The 22,127-nt window shown below is 44.6% G+C and overlaps 1 long non-coding RNA gene across 1 annotated transcript in view; it reads right to left on the reverse strand.

Moving 5' to 3' along the window:
* The window catches only part of LOC125455172 (uncharacterized), an 85,537-nt gene that overhangs the window by 25,459 nt on the left and 37,951 nt on the right, over positions 1-22,127 (reverse strand). Inside the window, exon 2 of the long non-coding RNA XR_007248172.2 lies at positions 12,639-12,722. This is a non-coding gene — a long non-coding RNA (uncharacterized LOC125455172). The remainder of the gene's footprint in view (positions 1-12,638; positions 12,723-22,127) is intronic.

The following is a 22,127-nucleotide window of genomic DNA, read 5'->3' on the forward strand; positions in this document are numbered from 1 at the left end:
TCAACACCAATTTTAGATCCCAATTCTGAAGACGGGTCACTGGATTTGAAAGGTTATCTCTACTTCTCCCTCCACGGGCATTGACAGACCTGCTGAATTTCTCCAATGCTTTTTGTTTTCGCTTGTCCCTGGTTTCAGATTCTCCCACATCCACATTGTTGAGGTCCCTCAGTAGATTGTGTGCTTCAATCAAGTTGCCTTGGGCCCTCCAAGCCTCCAGTGAGTACTGTGATTCTACGATCTCACTGCCGAAAGAAATGATGCCATAGCAGAGTGGTACGTACTCTCTTAAAAAAAACTCACAACAGCAGCCAAAATCCTTTCTTTAAATCCCAGGATGATGATGATGATTCATTCTGCCAAAGCCTGAATATTGACAGGGCCCTGAAAATGCTGCTGCTTGCCTTGTCCAAATGAGCTTGCAAAACAGGTTTCTTTTTACAGCAGAGATAACAAGGTGTAGAGCTGGATGAACACAGCAGGCCAAGCAGCATCAGAGGAGCAGGAAAGCTGATGTTTTGGGCCTAGACCCTTCTTCAGAAATTTCTGAAGAAGGATCTAGGCATGAAACATCAGTCTTCCTGCTCCTCTGATGCTGCTTGGCCTGCTGTGTTCATCCAGCTCCACACCTTGTTATCTCAGATTCTCCAGCATCAGCAGTTCCTAATATCTCTGAAACTTCTTTTTACAGCAGATTGTTAAGAGGTTGGTAAATTTAATTAGCGTCCTCTCTGTCAGCCTTACAGCTTACTGTTGTCCCTTTCGTGTGCCCCCGGATCTTCCAAGATGTTGTGCAAGCAACTTCTGAATGAATCACAAGATTGAGCCTGGACCTTTGACGTTAGTATTTTGGATGGTAGGACGATGGCATGTTTGCAAGGAGCATAATTATCTACAAGAGGCAAACCATGAAGTCAGTATGTCCCCAAATGATGGCAAAGAATCTCACAACCTTACTTACATCTTCTCCCTCCTTCAGATGCACAATTGGATTAAACGTTAAGAAAATTGATACTTGCACATTTGGAACTACAGCAGTTAATTTGATGTAGCACCTTTGATGTCACAAAACAATCCAAGGGACTTCATCATTGAGTAGAATGTGGCAGAAGGTCAGGTCAACAAATCCAGTGAAACCGTCACCAGGCCCCAGGGCAAGAAGGTTCTGTCAAGATCCAGTAACTGGGGCCCACAGCAGAATTGGGGAAGTGGGGTAAGGAGGTGGGGGGTGTCATTTGTGCAATGGTGAGGGCAGGGCCACTGTGGTTTTGGCCCTGGTTCAGAACCAACAGGGGTAACTGTGATTTTCAGTCCCTGCCCCCGTCAGTCTCCAACCCAGTTTCAGTTTATCTGTTGTTGGAGCCATCGTGTGCCTCCGAGACTTCAGCACTTCATTCTTCCTGTTGTAATCCTTAGCAACCTCTTACCCTGGGGTCACCCAAAATCCTGCTGCTCATGTCCTAATTTGCACCAAATCCCCATCACCTTTCATATCCCAATCGCTTGATATTAAAAATTTCATCCTTCACTTCTCTGATTCCCTCCCCTTCTTCAGAATGTCATTCTTCTCAATAATCCTTCAAAATAAATTCAGTCCTCCAAATCAGTACTCTTAACTCCTGATTTTGACCACTCCACTATTGGCCGATACGTCTTTAGCTCTGCCTGGGCCACAAGCTCTGGAATTCCCCCCTTTACTGTATCTTTAAAATCAACCTTGTGGTCACCTCTTCAACTATGTCCCAAGTGGCTCAGTGTAAAATCATTGGTCATTTACTTCTGTGAAGTGACGTGGGACATTTACCCTGGTGAAGGTGCAACATCAATACAAGTTGTCCTTTTGTGGCATACATCATGTGGGTGTCATTGACAAATTTATTGCAATAAATTTGCCCTTGAAGTGGGGGTGGTGTGCTGCCATCTCGTAGCACTGCTATCCAAGCAGCGTAACACACAATTGATAGGCAGGCTGTTCCTGGATATCGACGCTGTGATGGTGAAGGAACGGAGATATTCTTTCAAGTCAGGGTGGTGAGTGGCTTGCATGGCAACTTGACGGGGGCGGTGTTCCCATGTATCTGCTGCCCTTGTCCTTCTAAATGGTAGATGTCATGGGTTTGGAAGGTGCTGCGTAAAGAATGATAGCAAGTTGCTGCAGTGCATCTTGCAGATGGTACACACTGCTATCACTGTGTGCAACGGTGGAAGGAGCGAATGTTGATGGATGTGGTGCCAATCAAGCGGAGCTGCTTTGTCCTGGATTCTGTCAAGCTTCTTGAGTGTTGTTGGAGCTGCCCCCATCCAGGCAAGTGCAAAGTATTCCATAACTCTCCTGCCTTGTGCCTTGTAGATGATGGACCAGCTTCGGGGAGCCAGGAGATCATTTATTGCAGAATTCCCGACCTCTGACCTGTGCACATTGCAAAGCAGGAAGTCTCAGCTTTTTTCTTTGATCCCACCAATTCCGTCCATGGGCAAATCATGCCTGAGCAAATAGTTTGGACAGTCTGCCAATTGTTCAGAGAAGCTATTATCTTCCATCTCTGCTAAACTAGAAGAATAGGATAGTTCAAGACACAATTAGGATAGGCATTTGATGCAATCTCTCCATTGTTGGCATTCCTCCCAGCTGACCATAAACATCAGTCAGTAAAGTAATTTTATTATAATTATGGGCCTGAGAACTAACGTGTGACATGCAATGATGCAGATGAAGGGTAGAGATATTTATTTACAATTGAGCAGCTGTTGTTATAATTATCATCTACTAGTAAATGGATGCCCATAGCTATGTGTCTCCTGTGAAAAAAGGGAGGGACCGTTATACATTAAACTGTGTGAGTTGAGGGTTGGTTAGCAGGAAGAAAGCAGAGTGTGAGAATAAAAGAGTCATTATCAGGTTGGCAGACACTGACAAATGGGGTCTCTCAAGGGCCCAGCTGTTCACCAATGATTTGGATAGGGGAGGTAGGCACAAAATGTAGTGGGCCATGTTTTCTGAGAAGAGGCAATCTCTCGCGGGTCTCTCGTTCTAAGGAAGGATCATTGGACCTAAAATGTTAACTCTGTTTTCTCCCTCACAGATGCTGCCAGACCTGCTGAGCTTCTCCAGCAACTTCTGTTCTTGTTCTCTTGTTCACTACCCAACTCAGCGCCTCGCTCCTAACCCCTCACTGTCTCCCTCTCATTCACTGCTCCAGCCCCTCACTGCTTAACAAACAGAGTGAGCAAGGTGGCAAGTGGGAGGGAGTGCGGTTAGTTGTTACAGAGTGGGGCTAGGTGCAAGTGGGTGATAAGGCAACAAGCAAGGAGTAGACTAGGTGGCAAGAGTGAGGGAGCTAAGTGGGGAGTTGGGCAGAAGGCTAAGTGGGCAGCAAGCGAGGATAACGAGGGTGAATACACATCGGGTGCACTGCGATGGTCTGGGGCATGTCCTGAGGGTATAATGGATACCAAGCTTCTATTCCAGATGCACATTGATAAAGCCAGTGGCACGAACCTCCTGTTCCATGCAGGGGAAGGAGATGCAGAGCTCCTACGGTGCCACTTGTCAAAGCTAATCCAGGCCCAGGGCCAGCATTGGTGATGTGAGTGATAATGGGAACTGCAGATGCTGGAGAATCCAAGATGATAAAATGTGAGGCTCAGGGCCAGCATTGTTAGAAGAATGGTTTATCTCTAAAAAATAGAGGGCAATACTTTCAGTTGTCACCAGGATACTGCAAAGCTAAAGAAACTATCAGGTGTGAATTGTAACCATCAAGACAACACAATCCAGCCACAAAGGAATGTGGTACAAGTATCTTTTTTATTCATTAACAGGTTGAGGGTGTCACTGGCCAGGCAGCATTTATTGCCCATCCCTAATTGGCCCAGACGGCAGTTTAAGAGTCAACCACATTGCTGTGCATCTGGAGTCACAAGTACCGGATAAGGGTGGCAGTTTTCTTTCCTGAAGGGCATTCGTGAACTAAAGGGATTTTTTCCAACAATCAATCATGGTCATCATCAGATTCCTAATTCTGGATTTTTATTGAAATTAACCTCCACCATCTGCAGTGGCAGGATTTGAACCCAGGTCCCCAGAGCATTATCTGAGTTAACAGTCCAGCGATAATACCGCTAGGCCACCGCCTCCACTAAAAAGGCTGACAAAGCTGGAAAGCGCATTGTGTGAATTAAAGGCAGCAATAATCCTGACTTTCTCCCTCGAGATCACTGGAATCAGCTCAGTGATGGGATGATTTCCCTGTCATTTGCAATTGTAAAGTGGTTTTTTTGTGAATCTGAATGATACAGCTCAGAGGGTTCAGGCACTTGGGCCTTTGTATCATCCTCACACTTTGAATGAGCTAATCCTTGGCTAACGCTAATATTCCATATACTTTGTGGCCCTCTGTTTAATGAGCTACCCTTCTTCTTTCCTGCTCATGTAAAACGTCTGAACTGTAATACTTTAAATAGCAGCTGGTCTTCAAAGGGTGCATCCGACTCATTCACAACTGAGTCATTGAGTTTTATTTTCTCGAAAATGTTCCAGCTTACAATCATTGGCAGCTTGGTGAAGGCAGGAGGGCTGGTGCAGAAGGGGACCGTGTGACAAAACCATGGAGCACCATGTTACATGTAGCCAGGTGCTGCAAGGCACCTTCCAATACCCCAGCTGGAACATTGGCTCGCATTCCCACAGGGACATACTGACTCCAGTGAGTAGCTGCCAGCCCATTTTTACCCCCTCCCATTGCACCCAGGAGCTGCTGAAGAATTAATAGGCACACAATGCATGCAGTGCCGTATAAAGTGAATTCTCCCATTTGTCAGTGATGATGGGAACTGCAGATGCTGGACAATCCAAGACAACAAAGTGTGAAGCTGGATGAACACAGCAGGCCAAGCAGCATCTCAGGAGCACAAAAGCTGACGTTTCGGGCCTAGGCCCTTCATCAGAGAGGGGGTTGGGGAGAGGGTTCTGGAATAATTAGGGAGAGAGGGGGAGGTGGACCAAAGATGGATAGAGGAGAAGATAGGTGGAGAGGAGAGTATAGGTGGGGAGGTAGGGAGGGTATAGGTCAGTCCGGGGAAGACGGACAGGTCAAGGAGGGGGGCTGAGGTTGGTAGGTAGGAAATGGAGGTGCGGCTTGACCCGGGAGGAGGGGATAGGTGAGAGGAAGAACAGGTTATGGAGGCGGGGACGAGCTGGGCTGGTTTTGTGATGCAGTAGGGGGAGGGGACGAGCTGGGCTGGATTTGGGATGCGGTATGGGGAGGGGAGACTTTGAAGCTTGTGAAGCCCACATTGATACCATTAGGCTGCAGGGTTCCCAAGCGGAATATGAGTTGCTATTCCTGCAACGTTCGGGTGGCATCATTGTGGCGCTGCAGGAGGCCCAGGATGGACATGTCGTCTAAGGAATGAGAGAGGGAATTAAAATGGTTTGCGACTGGGAGGTGCAGTTGTTTGTTGCGAACCGAGCGGAGGTGTTCTGCAAAGCGGTCCCCAAGCCTCCGCTTGGTTTTCCCAATATAGAGGAAGCCACACCGGGTACAGTGGATACAGAAGTTCAGAAAATTGCTAAATGCCCTTTGTAACTGACTGAGATTATTTAACAGATACACAGGATAAACATGTTTTTGAAACAAAATCTCGTGTTCACATCAGGAGTAATTTGCAAAGCTGTTCTTCAGCATTATTTTCAGCCCTGAAGAGTTATTGTGACACTTTCTCTCCATTTCTCTCCATGTCAAACTCCCTCCATCAGATCAGAAGCAATTCGAGAATGTGGAGGTCATTCAGCCCTTCAGAGTTGGTCCTCCATGCAGTTAGGAAACATCTGATAGCCTACCTCAACACCATTTTCCTGTCCTATCTATAGATGTCATTCAGCTCCAGTAATCTATTTTGTCTTGAGCATAATGACACAGCTCTTGGCTGAGAGGATTCTAAAGATTCATTCCCGTCTGAGTGAACAGTCCCTCCTTATCTCAGTCCTGCATAATCTGCCCCTGACTCTGGCTGTTCTGGATGTCCCTGGTCAAGGGGAAACATCTTTCCTGCACTTAACATGTAAGAGGTTTGAATGTTTGAATGAGATCACCACATCCTTCTAAACCCTAGAGGATATAGGCAGAACCCTGCAGCCCAATGGTATCAATGTGGACTTCACCAGCTTCAAAATCTCCCCTTCCCCCACCGCATCCCAAAACCAGTCCAGTTTGTCCCCTCCCCCCACTGCACCACACAACCAGCCCAGCTCTTCCCCTCCACCCACTGCATCCCAAAATCAGTCCAACCTGCCTCTGCCTCCCTAACCTGTTCTTCCACTCACCCATCCCTTCCTCCGACCCCAAGCCGCACCTCCATCTCCTACCTACTAACCTCATCCCACCTCCTTGACCTGTCCGTCTTCCCTGGACTGACCTATCCCCTCCCTATCTCCCCACCTATACTCTCCTCTCCACCTATTTCTTTTCTCTCCATCTTCAGTCCGCCTCCCCCTCTCTCCCTATTTATTCCAGAACCCTCACCCCATCCCCCTCTCTGATGAAGGGTCTAGGCCCGAAACGTCAGCTTTTGTGCTCCTGAGATGCTGCTGGGCCTGCTGTGTTCATCCAGCCTCACATTTTATTATCTAGGCCAAATCTACTCAATTTTTCCTCGTGGAACAATCCTTCCATCTCAGAACATAGCTTGATGAATGTCCATTGTTCTCTCCTGATGGCACATGTCACTTCCTGGAGGAAAGGTGACCAAACCTGCACACAATGCTCCCGGCGTGGTCTCACCAAGACTCTGTACCATTGCAGTGAGGCATCTTTACTCCTACACTCCAATCCTCTTGTATTAAAAAGCAACATAGCATTTGGCTTTTTAATTGCTTGTTGCATGATGCTTATATCCAGTAGCCCCTGTCTCCAAACCAATACAACAATGTCCCTCTCCCTGAGGTCACTCACAGCACCAGTGTTCTTCATGCATCTGCTCTCACTGCCTGAGACAACTCAATAGTTATGGAAAGGTAATAAGACCATAAGATATTGCAGCAGAAGTAGGCCTTCAGCCCATTGAGTCTGCTCCACTATTCAATGAGATCATGGCCGATTTGATCATCCTCAAGTCCACTTACCTGCTTTTTCCAACAATCCTCAATTCCCTCACTGATTTAAAAAAAACTATCTGTGTCAACTTTGAATAGACATAATGCCCCAGCCTCGACAGTCTCTGTGGCAATGGTATTTTGCAAATGTCCACATCAATGATAGGCTGTGAAAAATTACTCCCTGTCTGGGCTTTTATGCTGTGAATGTGACTGTCCCCATTTGGTTTTGTGGTTTATTTTCCATCAATTTGAGGTCTTGTGATGTGTGAGTTGGAATAAAACTCTGACTAGGAGAGGATATGCCCACACTCAGTCGAACCAAACTCCAACCTCTGGTTGGTATGTAACACCCTTCAGGGGTCAATCTCAAAGTGTTTACAACAGAGATAGCTGCCATGGTAACCAGCCTCCAACATATCACTGCATATCATTGCACTTCATCAAATAAGGGACACACAATATTGAGGTCCCAAACCTCCCCATGCTGTTGGTCTGTTTGTGTAACATAGCACTACTGGTTTGAATGCTGTCACATTTACAAAGAATGAAATGTGAGCGATAACCCAGGAGCACATTTGGGGTGGTTGACTCTAGATTTGACAAGGACATGGATGAGGATTGACGAACTGAGACAGGGTAAACATGGGTGGCAAAGCGGGAGGTGAAAAAGATTGCCTTAGTGGAGGTGTCCTGGCTGGAAGACACCAGCCATATCCTCCTTTATTCAAATGACTAATTTCCTTCTCTCCTTACTACAATGAGCCCACAGCATTGCTAAAGACCTGGTCGTTGTATCACTGAGGAATGAACACCAGAGAGATTCCACCAGCAATGCCTCTCCTACAGATTCAATGGGAAGACTGGTGAAGAAATGTGAGTGTCCTTGAAGCCAGTTCCACGAGTATTCAGACAAATATCCTATATGGCCACTGCACTGTGTCTAAATGACTGAAAAGGGTCTTCCCAACCAGGTCCTGTTACCTCAACTCTCAGATGGCTAACATCGCTGGGGAAGGCAAAGAAATGCTACAAAGACACTCTGAAGCTCTACTTGAAGCACAGCATCATTAATGTTATTGAAAGGGAGGAACTCAGTACCGATCCTTCCAAATCATTCAAACTATGTAATGCTTAAGTCCAAACACTGTAATGATGAGGCAGCGTAGTGACAGACAGGGAAAGAAGTGGAAGAAAATTCTGTTCTCGGGGTCCCATGAAACATCCTGCCCTGTGTGTGCCCATTGATCTGTGGGTCAAGAATTGGCTTGTTCACTCACGTAAGGGCCATGCCAAAAGGCTTGCCATTCTGAGTTGGTGTCGTCTTTGGATGGAGAGGCAACTTCCCAACAATGTGACCGAACAAATAAAGTACAAACTTTAAACAGTTTGCCAATAGACCCAGTCCTAGGTGTGGCCCTGCACTTAGCCAAGACAATGTCGTCATCGTGCTATCAACCTTTGACCTGTGCCCTAAGTAACCTTGGCTGCAATATGTTGTGAACTTGAGTTTCCATTTTCAAAGTAGAATCTGTAACATCCTCTAAAGCCTCAGGGTCCAGAAAGGTAAACATAGAGAAAATAAGCTATGGACTTGCACATTCTCTTTAACTTCATAAGTACAATAAAACTGAGGTCGACAACAATATGAAATATTCAGCTGCATGTGGTTCCCAGGTCAGTGCTCAGGATTAAAAAAAAATCTGCTTCTTATAAACACTGAAGGTAAACTTAAATCCACATCAATCTGTTTGCAGAGCAAAGATTTAAATTTTTTTACACACATGTGCACACTTGTCGATATGAAGTTAAAACACCTGAATGCAGTTGGATTGTCGAAGGGGCTAACTGAGGGATAACTAATTTTAAATACCATCGGAAATCTGATACTACATTGCACCAGCTGTCTTAGCTGCATGGCTTGAGATATACATTCCAGCTACGCCACATCTGCAGTCATCAAAACACTCTCAATGAGGCACTTAATAAAAAGCCAACACACACAAACACAACCACAGCATTATATTGGCAGCCCAAAAAACATTGCAGGCAGGCAAATCGAGCACTGCTGGGGAAAATATCCCAGCAAAATTATTCCGAAATTCTTGGAAGACAAAGTGGTTTTGGGAGGGGGGTGGGGGGGGGTGGGGAGCGGTATGGGTGGTGTTGGTAGATGTCCTAAATCTACAGATGTGGAGATTTTCATTTTTTCCTGTTAGAGTCATTGAGTCATGTACAGCATGGAAACAGACCCTTCATTCCAACTCATCCATGCTGACCAGATATTCTAAATTAATCCAGCCCCATTTGCCAGCATTTGGCCCATATCCCACTTAAACCCTTCCTATTCGTATACCAATTCAGATGCTTTTTAAATGTTGTCATTGTACCAGCCTCCACCCCTTCCTCTGGCAGCTCATTCCACACACGCATCACCCTCTGTGTGAAAAAGTTATTTATTTTTACCTTGGCCCCCTTTTAAATCTTTCCTCTCTGACCTTAAACATATACTGTCTCGTTTTGAATTCCCCTGCTGTGAAAAAGATCTTGACTATTCACCCTGTCCATGCCCCGCATGATTTTATGAACCTCTATAAGGTCACCCTCAGCCTTCAACGCTCCAGGGAAAATAGCCCCAGACTATTCAGTCTCTCCCTAAAGCTCAAACCCTCCAACACTGGCAACATCTTTGTAAACATTTTCTGAACCCTTTCAAGTTTAACAGTGTCTTTTCTAAAACAGGGAGACCAGAAATGAATGCAGTATTCCAAAAGTGGCCCTAACCAATGTTCTGTACGGCCGCAATATGTCCTCCCAACTTGTGTACTCAATGCACTGACCAATAAGGGCAAGTGTACCAGACACTGCTTTCACTACTCGACTCTACGACACCACTTTCATGGAACTATGAGACTGCACTACAAGATCCTTTGTTGGTATTTAGTAGGATTATTGCTAATTTACTTTTTTAATCCATTCTTTCGTAAGATGTGCAACCTGTCATTACAATAATCATCAGCTTGTTCAAAGGTACAGATTAACCTGAATTTGTTTTTATTCATTTGTGAGATGTGGGTGTCTCCCTTAAAGCAGTTTTTGCCCATCCCTAATTGCCCTCGAACTGAGCCTCACACTAAGTCATTTCAAAGTGCAGTTAAGAGTTAATCACAGTAGGTCTGGAGTCATATGTGGGCCAGACCAGATAAAAAGAACCTTTCCTAAAGTGAACTCAATTTATGGAATGGTAATCATCACTAGCGTCCACTACCAGAATGTATTCATTGATTTTAAATTCTACCTGTTGCTGCAGAAGTGGGATTTTGACCCCATGCCCTAGGCTCCTTGGTTACCAGCCCAAATAACATTACCACTGTACCATCGCCTCCCACTCAACTAATTAATCTTTAAACTAAATGCCGTGATTGCATCTAAGCCACGGACCACACTGTGCAAACAGTGGCTGCAGCAACAGACAAATGACTTCTATCACCAGTTTTACCACAAACCCAAAGCTATGTCCAGTTAATGACCACCTCCTCCCTGCTGCCCACTTCCATCTATCCCAAACAGAAAGGACTCTTTTCCTTTTAAAACCTAATAAAAGTTAACTTTTGGATTGACTACAATGAAGCCCCGATATCATCAGCTGGCACTTGCCAAAGAAAGAGTTCATGTTAAATTGAAATTGATCCTGTCAAGGCCTGCGGATGTTTCATTGTATGAATCTTCTTAAAATGTTTATAGAGCAGTGCTAAGATGAGACATATGTTGTGCAGCTAATGCAGGCGTCAAAGTTAAAAATATAAAACACAGCTATCTAAAAGATGTAATTTCATTAAATAAAGTAGCATCATATAAGCAGCAAAATTATCAGTTCTTTTTTCTTCATCATTTTTGGATTGTCTCCGAGTTTTGGAGCCCATTACTAAGATCAGTACAAAGAGACAAAACATATCCATTGCAAACATTTAACTGGACGAAAAGGATCACAGGAAGTTTGATAGCTGTAAGTAGGTGTGAGATGGCACATTTTGGTTTAGGAGCAATTCAGCAGATGTTCACTGAGCATTTTCCCCGGTATAAAAGGCTTATCAGATGAAAAATAATTGAATTGGGCCTGGCATACTTGGAATAAAGAGAGATGATTTTAGAGTAATAACGTCATTTAGTATGGAAGCAGATCCTTCAGTCCAACCAGTCTTTGCCAACCAAGTTTCACAAACTAAAGTAACCTACTTGCCAGTGTTTGACACATATCCCTCTGGACCTTTTCTATTTGTGTACTTGTCCAAACGTCTCTTAAATGTTGTCACTTCACCTCCATCTACCACTTCCTCCAGCAGTTTATTCCACATACGAGCTATTCTCTGCATGAAAAAAGTTGCATCTCATGTCCTTTTTAAATCTATCCCCTTTCATCTTAACAATATGCCCTCTAGTTTTGAACTCTCCCAGCCTAGGGAACAGACCCTTGCTATTCACCTTATCTATGCAGTTCATGAATTTATACACCTCTATAAGGTCGCCACCCCTCAGCATCAAACATATGAGATCTTGAGAGAACTGAAGAGGTTCGACGCAGGATGGAGGTTGAATTTTAATTCCTCAGCTACCACCTCACCAGTGCGTCCACATTTCACCAACCCCTCTCCCAACTTCTACAATGGAATGCGGGCATGATTGGCACAGCCAACATTTACTGGGAGGAGATTAAAACTAGGAGACACATATTAAGTGTAAGTGGTCTCCCTTCTAAGAGGGAGAGGGATGAATGGAATGTAATTTTTTCCTCTCTCTGAGGGTGGGTGGAGATTGGAAATGTCTTCCCCAGAAGGTAGCAGCGCCTTAAGCCTTACATTTATTCAATGCTGAGTGAGAGATACTTTTGGTTAGATGAGGGAGTTGAGTGTTGGGAGGGGGTGGGCAGACAAGAAAATGAGGTTGAGACTACAACCGTATAAATCTTATTAAATGGGATAGCAGGGTTGAGGGATTGAATGGCAAAATTCCAACTAGGATTTGAGCCCATGTGTCCAGAACATCAGCCTGTGGTTCAGAATTACTAGCCCAGTGACATTTCTACTCCACCACTGTCTTTGATAAATTCCAACTGATCTGAAATTCCATAAGTTGCTGTGGTCGGATTTGTACCCCTTACACCAACCAGAGTAATAGCCAGGCCTCTGAGTGCTGTGTTCTTCCAGCCTCCTGTTTGCCTACCTTTGCATTACTAGTCTTGTGACATTATCACGAACTGTCATTTCCACAATGACATAATTTCAAAACGTTGTCCATTTTGAAAGATTACATCTTTGGAATTCTTCCAGTAAAGAAGCGTCAGTCACTTTAAGACATAAATAGAATGAAGCTCGACTCTAATACGTTTCTTCGGGCTCATGTTCTAACTTTGATGCTGTTTTAAACCATTGGCTAAATTCCCATCGATAAAGCTAGAAAGATTCTTACAAAAACAAATGTGAAAAATGGCAGACAATGAAAAGACAGAAGTTTGGCAGGCTCTCAGTTCTGAATATCTCTTACTTACCATTCTTGTCTGTGGTCATTCACAACAGTTTTCTGTTCAGTAAAGGGCCAGGGCTTGGTCCGACAAGGATCATCATTGAGACATCTATGGTTTATGAATCAGGAAGAGTATTACTCCATCAATACTTGGTTAGTCCGCAGGCATAGAGACATAGGAAAGGCCCTTCAGCCCATTGTGTCCATACTAGTCATCAAACATGCATCTATTCTAATCCTATTTCCCAGCACTTGGCCTGTAGCTTGTGCGCTCTGATGTTTCAACCGTTCACCCAAATACTTGTTAAATGTTGTGATAGTTCCTGCCTTAAACACCTTTTTGGGCAGTGAGTCCCAGAGATGCACCACCCTCTCAGTCAAAGCCATTTTTCTCAAATCCCATCTAAACGTTCCTCTGAGAGGCGTAGAGCTGGATGAACACAGCAGCCCAAGCAACATCAGAGGAGCAGGACAGCAGACGACTGAAGAAGGGTCTGCTCCTCTGATGCTGCTTGGCTTCTTGTGTTCATCCAGCTCTACACCCCTCAGATTCCCCAGCACCTGCAGTCCCTACTCTCTCTAAATCTTCCTCTCCTCGCCTTATTGCCCCTTGACTATGGGGAAAATGTTCTCTCGATCAACGATGTCTGAGCCCCTTGGAGCTTTGCACGTCTCAATCAGATCCCCCCTCAATGTCCTCTGCACTAAGTAAGTCACCCGTTTCCTAATAAGACTGTCTGAGATCATGATTCAAACTTGTGCAGAGGAATATTAACTTACTTATCAACTCATATAATCATTGATTGACAGAGCAAATAACATGGTCACTTTGCCAACTCTGCATATGTTGACTCGTTGAAAGGGAAAGCCGATTTATCCCGTAGTTTTGCTTCCTCCCCATTGCCTTGTGCTTTTCTCCTTCTCCAGTGTTTATCAAATGGCCTTTCAAAACTAGCTGTAACTACTCAATAATAATCATGCTTTCCCACAGTGCATTTTAGATCACAATGACTCCTACTGAAAATGAGCTCTCCATCGTCGCTGTGGTCTTTCCTTAATCATATTGAGATTGTATCTACCATGTTGCCACAGGGAAACTTTGACAGCAAGCTCCCACAAACAGGAAAGTGACAAAGACCAGCTGTCTTAGATGTTGATTGAGGGATTATCAGCCAGAACATTCTGCTGTTCTGCGGTAGAACCTTACAGGTGGAGACAGACACAATCTCCTCCAACAGCACAGTACTCCTTCAGTATAGCAAGTGAACATCACCTTAGTCCCAAATGGCCACAGAGAGAGGAATGGTGGTGAGTTTAACCTGAGGGGCAGCACACCTCAGGCAAATGTAGGCTTCAGAAGGTAGGTGCCCTCAGCTGGTTCAGGAACTAAATACAAAGCATGGGCTACACTCTGTCCCACAAACTAAGGTCCAGCCAATATGAGTCCAGCCTGGGATATTTGGAAGTGTTGATGCTGGGGTCAGATGCAGACGCGGCAGTATCTCTTCGCTGAGACTCCTAGATAACACAGTGTGGAGCTGGAGGAACACAGCAGGCCAGGCAGCATCAGACGAGCAGGAAATGTTCATCTGAAAGTTTTTCTGAAGAAGGGTGCGAGCTGAAACATCAACTTTCCCGCTGCTCTGATGCTGCCTGGCCTGCTGTCTTCCTCCAGCTCCACGCTGTGTTATCTAGGAGTCTCAGTCAAGAGTGTTGTACTCATGGGGGCTCAAACTGGAAAACTTCTGACTCTGAGGTTCCAGCAGCTGAGCCAAACCTAATTACATTTTACCTGAAAGACCAGCTTAATAGCACCCCCTTGGGAAAGCTCCCTGTGTGATCACGACAGTTCCTTCATAATTTCATTCGTTCACAGGAAGAGAATGTCACTGTCATTGCCAGCATTTATTTGTTAATTGTGGAAGGGGTGGTTAAAGGTCAACCTACACTCATGTGGGTCTGGAGTTACTTGTAGGTCAGACCAGGTAAGGGTGACAAATGTCCTTCTCTAAAGGAGTATTGATGAATCAGGGGCAATTTTGTACAGCAGCTACATAATGCTGATAAAACACAGGGTTCCGCAGTCATCATTAGGCTGACTTTTTACCGTATTGTATCGAAATTTCACCATCTGCCATGGTGGGACTTAAATCCATGTGCCCAGAATGTTTAAAAAGAAATAAAGACCTGCAGATGCTGGAAATCTGAAACAAAAATAAAAATTGCAGGAGAAACTCAGCAGACCTGGCAGCACCTGTGAAGAGAAACAGAGCTAATGTTCTAGTGGAGTGACCCTTCACCAGAACAGTTCAAAAGAAGGCTCACAGTACTGGAACATTAACTCCGATTCCCATTTCACAGATGCTGGGTTTCTTCAGCAATTTCTGTTTTTGTTCTCGGAGTGTGAGCCTGTAATTCTGGATTACCAGCTCAGCAACATTACCAATATGCTACTGATGGACCATTTTTTGCTAAGATGTACAAAGGGATTGTAATGGAATGTGCTGAGCATAAGACTGTAGAAATATAAAAGTTCTGCCCACCAGGAAGATATTTGTGTCAGCATTGACCATGTTAGGGGATGCATGGTGGCTCAGTGGTTAGCACTGCTGCCTCAGAGCATGAGGGACCCAGGCTTGATCCCAGACTCAGGCAACTGTCTGTATGGAGTTTACGCATTCTCCTAGTCTCTGTGTCAGTTTCCTCCCACAGTCCAAAAACATGCACTTTTTTTTAGATTAGATTAGATTCCCTACAGTGTGGAAACAGGCCCTTCAGCCCAACAAGTCCACACCGCCCTTTGGAGCATCCCACCCAGACCCATCCCCCTATAACCCTCATACCCCTGAACACTACGGGCAATTTAGCATGGCCAATCCACCTAGCCTGCACATCTTTGGACTGTGGGAGGAAACCGGAGCACCTGGAGGAAACGCACGCAGACACAGGGAGAACGTGCAAACTCCGCACAGACAGTTACCCAAGGCTAGAATCGAACACGGGTCCCTGGCGCTGTGAGGCTGCAGTGCTAACCACTGAGCCACCGTGCTACCCCTAAAGAGAATAAATCAAGGATTGGCCACACTAAATTGCTACTTAGCATGTAGGCTAGATGGGCTACCCATGGGAAATATAGGGATGAGGTGGGATTCTCTTTGGAGGATTGTTTTTTTTTAAATTCATTCATGGCATGAGGATGTTGCTGACCAGGCAGCATTTATTGCCCATCCCTAAATGCCCAGAGTCAACCACATTGCTGTGAGTCTGGAGTCACATGTAGGCCAGACAAGGTAAGGATGGCAGTTTCCTTCCCTAAAGGGTACAAGTGAAATAGATGGGTTTCTCCAACAATCAATCCATGGTCATCATTAGATTCCTAATTCCAGATACTTTACTGAATTCAAATTCCATCATCTGCTGTGGCGAGATTCAAACCCAGGTCCCTATATAGTTAACAAAGTGTGAAGCTGGATGAACACAGCAGGCCAAACAGCATCTCCGGAGCACAAAAGCTGATGTTTCGGACCTAGACCCATCATCAGAGAGGCTCTCTGATGAAGGGTCTAGGACCGAAACGTCAGCTTTCCTGCTCCTGAGATGCTGCTTGACCTGCTGTGTTCATCCAGCTTCACGCTTTGTTATCTTGGATTCTCCAGCATCTGCAGTTCCCATTATCCCTTTATAGTTATCTGGGTCTCTGGATTAACAGTCCAGCGATAATACCACCAGGCTATGGCATCCCTTTTGGAGTGGGCTCAATGGGCTGAATGGCCTGCTTCCACACTGTAGGAAATCTGTAGGTTCAATTCAGTCACTCCCAGGGCATAACAATGTGATTGGTCTGGTCTCTGAGACAGTGCAAACATTTAGGAATCCAGAGAATATTGAAGCAGAAGGTGGACTGTGTGCTCATCCCACTCTCGACCTGCCTGAACAATGTGAAATAGAGAATCAGGTGCTGGCCAGGTTTGTGGTCATGTCTCATCGGAGTGGAATCCACGTTCTGTCAACTTGTATTTCCACGCTGTTTTAACAGAGTCGCGCTTTTAGTGACAACAAAGGAACAGATGGGATTGATTTTGGTGGGGCGAATTCTCAGTCTCAGGCTCAATGACGTGAGATTAATGTGCACCAGAACATCGAGCTTAGTAAGTATGAGATCATCCAATTTGGACCAAAACATGAACGAGATCTGCGGATTATTTAAATGTTGTAAGGCTAGGAACAGATATAGTCACAACAGCTTCAAGGGTCCATGGATAAAGAGGGCTGAAAGTTGGTTGCCAGTTATGAGAATTATCAGAAAGGCTGTAGGAATGTAATCCTCTATAACAGGGACTCAAACATCAAGGCAAAGAGGTTTTGTTCCAGCTGTACACTGGTCCAGGAAAGCCCTGGTTAGACCATATCTGGAATACTGTGCTTTGCGGGAGTGCTGCTGTAACAGATGTGCCATTTGGCAGATGGGGCGCTAACATGGAGTCTTCTCTGCTCTCTTGAACATAACGATTTTGGAGCAGGAGTAGGACATTTGACTCCTGAAGCCTGTTTTACTCACGTGAGAAATCCCACGGCACTACGTCAAAGAATAGCAGAAGGGCAGGGGGATGTGGGGAGTAGTTTATCACTGACATCCTGGTCAGTATTTACCTTTCTGAAAAGTATCATTGAAAGTAGCAATATGGTCATCGTCACCTAGCTGATTGTGGGATCATGCTGTCTGCAAAGTTGTCTGCTTATATTACAGCAAATAACTACATTTCAGGAAAGTACATCATTGACTGCCGTCATTAACAATGAGTCCCCCAGGATGTGCCAAAGTTGGATGATGCTAATCCTCTCTTATGTTCTGGTTAGTGCATCTGATTCAAATGCCACTATGATAATGACCAACTTCTTCAAAGATACAGATTGACCTGAATTGCTTTTTAGTCATATGGGATCGTTATACTTGGCTGGGCCCAGCATTTATTGCCCTGTCCCCAGCTGCCACTTGAGAAGGTGGAGGTGAGCTGCCTTCTTGAACTGCTGCAGCCCACCTGCTGTAGATTGATGCACAATGCCCTTAGGGAGGGAATTCCAGGAATTTAACCCGGCCAGATATACTTCCAATTCAGGATGGTGAGTGACTTGGAGGGGAATTTGCAGGGGGTGGTGTTCCCATGTGTCTGCTGCTCTTGTCCTTCTGGATGGAAGTGGTCATGGGTTTGGAAGGTGCTGCCTCAGGATCTTTGGTGAGTTTCTGCAGAGCATCTTGTAGATGATACACACTGCTGCTACTGAGTGTCGGTGGTGGAGGGAGTGAATGCTTGTGGATGTGGTGCCAATCAAGTGGCTGCTTTGTCCTGGATGGTGTCAAGCTTCTTGAGTGTTGTTGGGGCTGCACCCATCCAGGCAAGTGGGGAGTATTCCATCATACTCCTGACTTGTGCCTTGTAGATGGTGAGACAGGCTTTGGGGAGTCAGGAGGGGAGTTACTCGCTGCAGGATACTTACCATCTGACATACCCTTGTAGGCACAGTATTTGTCTGGCTGGGACGATTCAATTTCCGGTCAATGGTAACCTCCAGGCATTGGTTTAATGGGCCAAATGGCCTCTTTCTCCGCTTTTAAACAATCTTTAACACTATTTACAAACCTTGACTGGTTAATTTTTATAAATGGTGCAACGAAAATATCTGGATGTCACGTGTACTGTGCAAGATCTGTAACTTTCTGCTTCAGGCGCAGCTTTTCATGTGCCAATGTACCAACATTTAATATTTGGATGATTAATGATTAAACTAAAATATAATAGCATCCTCCTATTGGGATATTAGACACAAATGGCTCCTGGAGACATTGAATAGGATTTTAGGAGTAGTCCATAAACTAGTCTATTAATATAACATGCAATGTCTTGGAATGATTAACTTATATTATGTTCTCAGACTTCAGGATTGGTTAACTGTTCGAAGCAGACTCTTTTTATAATGTTCCTTTTGGGCAATTGTTACAGCACATAACGAAAAGAATTGCTTCTTCCCAGATCATTTAATTGAGCCAAGTTTCTTCTTATTATTCCCTGCCAAGATAAATTAATCAAGGCAGCAGAAAATCTACGCTTACATCCATTCATCCTTCATTCCATTGGAACGGAGAGGAGGCAGGTTCTGCCTTGAGCACAACATCTATTTACCCTGGCTTGCCATCCAGCTCAAAATTTCCACTTTGGTTTGGCTTCACTAATGATCTGTGGAATTCTCAGTACAGAAGAGGTCATAAAGCCCATTGAGTCTGCACTGAGAAAACTACCCAAAATCTACATTAATCCCACTTTCCATCCCGTGTTATGACATACCAAGTAGAGACTGTAGGAACTGCCAGTGCTAGAGTCTGAGATAACAAGGTGCGGAGCTAGAGGAGCACAGCAGGCCAAACAGCATCTTAGGATCAAGAAAGCTGATGTTCCGGGTCTGGACTCTTCTTCAGTAATGACCATGTTCTGAAGAAGGGTCCAGACCTAAAACATCAGCTTTCCTGCTCCTCTGATGCTGCCTGTTCCTCCAGCTCCACACCCTGTTATGACATTTCAAGTGCTCATCCAAATACTTTTTAAAGGTTGTGAGGTTCCCTAACTCAACTACCCTCCCAGGCAGTGCACCAGTCTCTGGGAGAAAGAATAATCCTCAACTCCCCTCTAAACCTCCTGCCTTCACCTTCAGATGATGCCTGCTTGTTGACTCTTCAACGAAAGGAAACAGTCGCTTCCTACTTACATTGCCCATGTCCCTCAAAATCTTATACATCTCTATCAGCTCTATTATACATGGCTCCAAAAAAAACAATCCAAGCTTGTCCAGCCCTCTCTTTATCGCTAAACCCCTCCAGCACATACAACGTCCTGGTGAATGTTCTCTGCACCCTTTCTAGTGCAATCAAATCCTTCCTATAGATTCTGCCTTAGATTCTTAGCAGATTTACATTAACAGTAACTAGATTGTAACCAGTCTGAAACAATGGCACCCAGACACTCGAGTTAACCTCTCTGGAGGTCCAGTGTTGTTTGAGCCAGTAGTCTGTCCATTGAGGAGTGGGTTTCTATTCAACAAGGGATTCAGCCTTCAACAACAAAAGGGGCCAAACCAATGACACATTACTTGAGAATGGACCAAAATGAAACCAAAGTGGCAGAACAACAAGTTAGACAATTTAGATGTTGCCATCTCTATTGCCGTGGTCAGCTATGCACACCAACCCAACAAATTCTGTAACAGATGTACCCATCACACAACACAAAAGCTATCCAACGTTTTGCAATAAGTGTAAAGCATATGGCACCAAGAAACATTAGAAAGACAAGAGGGTGGCATGTGTATAGAAGGAGCTACCAGAGGAATTGGTGGAGGCTGGCATGATTACGACATTTAAAAAGCATCTGGGTGTGCATATGAATAGGAAGTGTTTAGAGGGATATGGGAAAAATGCGATGTCTTGTCAGTGCAGATGAATTGGACCAAAGGGTCTGTTTCCTTGTTTTAGAGTAGATTCCCTACAGTGTGGGAATAGGCCCTTCGGCCCAACAGGTCCACACTGCCCATTGGAGCATCCCACCCAGACCCATCCCCCTATAACCCACACTCCCCTGAACACTGTGGGCAATTTAGCATGGCCAATCCACCTAGCCTGCACATCTTTGGACTGTGGGAGGAAACTGGAGCACCCGGAGGAAACCCACGCAGACACGGGGAGAATGTGCAAACTCCACACAGACAGTTACCTGAGGCTGGAATCGAACCCAGGTCCCTGGCACTGTGAGGCTGCAGTGCTAACCACTGAGCCACCGTGCTGCCACATGTTACAGGACTCTGTGATTCCATGTGCAGGATATCTGGTTCCAAAGGCCAAGCCAGACCAGAGGGCAAAACACAGGTCACTAACAGGACACCATAACAGCACAACACTGGCAGCAAGGGAACTGATAAGAAGCACATCCATGCAGTTCAGAGTTTGCAAAAAGCAAATTTCAGAAGATGACCAAGCTTTCCATGTTGCCACACAACACACCAATTGTACAAGACGATCAGAAGGGGGATGTCACGTTATATTTCAGTTCTTAATATGTTTAATATGTCAGTATACTTTTACAGACATGCTCATGAGATTATCACTGGGCCCTGACATGTCCTGATGCTGTAAGGATTTCATACGGCATCTGTGCTGATCACTTGAAGCATTGCCCACTCTTGAAAGTATGTTGCTCTGTTGTAGCCTTATAGTTTATTATTATTTCGGCCACATATGTGCCTGAGGAAGACAATGGTTGTGTATAATAGTTGGTTGTAATAAATGTCCATTGTTCTTTCAATACCACAATATGCATGTCCAGTTCCTTATATTTATGGAACACGCTGCCTGAGGGGATGGGGGAGGCAGGAACTCTCGCAATATCTGGATGAGTATTTAAAAAACCAGGGCATAGTTGGTATGGACCAAGTACATGTAAATGGGGATTAGTATAGTTTGGTGTTTGTTGGTCAGCATAGACACGGTGGGCCAAAGGGCCTGTTTCACTACTGTATGACTCATTGATTCTATGTTCCACAAGATAACAAGCATCGCAGCAGCTGATAAAATACCCATCTGGGAGCAAACTGACACCAACCCTCACACTGTTTCAAGGGACATTGAGAGCATTGTGCAGATCATGTCCAAATCTGTCACATTCCCAATCCTGACTTTATCTGACTCCTGTTTTGAATAATGAAATGACATTCATTGTCCTCTAATCTTCAGTGACAGAGCAGCCACTTTTTTAAGGGGTTTTCAATGGGATGGGCAGAGGAGTGCCCATTTCTTCTGCCACTGACCTGAGGATGTTTGGCTCCAGATTTTCAGTCCAGGTGCCTTCTACCATATGTTTCATGATCTCATGTTCAGGATGCACTCATTACCCACTGCCCACACATTTGATTTATCCCTAGTTAATAATAACTGACTGTGCATGAAATGGAAACAAATATTAGAAAGCATTTCCTAATGCAGAGAACTCCAGTTTTGAAGGAGAGTCTACTGGGAGAGCAAGTTTTAATCTAATCACAAGATACCAAAATTAGAATCAAAAACTTCAAGTCAATCACACGCAGGAAATTTCAGCAGCCCATTATATTGAAAGCACAAATGATATCAATGGTGAATATTAAGTTTAATTTGTATATGTTCACATGAATGACATAACATTATTTGAATTCTCTTTAATCATGAAACTGTAATTTTTTTCATATTGGAAGTACAGAGAGTTAAAGTTACTTTCTACTTCTACGCTTGTGCATTGCTCCATAACTTATCATAACTTTGTCCACAGTTGACTTTACCACCATTAGCAGGTCTATCTTCACACACAAGAACAATAATAAACATTTTGCTTCAGTTTTCTTGAGATTAATTCCTACTCATGTGTACATAACCAACTTATTAGATCATAAGTTTTGGATTGAAAATTCTATATGTTTTGAAACACAGCACCAGAAGATT

This window comes from Stegostoma tigrinum, chromosome 9 (genome assembly GCF_030684315.1).
Source record: "Stegostoma tigrinum isolate sSteTig4 chromosome 9, sSteTig4.hap1, whole genome shotgun sequence".
In the NCBI taxonomy this organism is placed as follows: domain Eukaryota; kingdom Metazoa; phylum Chordata; class Chondrichthyes; order Orectolobiformes; family Stegostomatidae; genus Stegostoma; species Stegostoma tigrinum.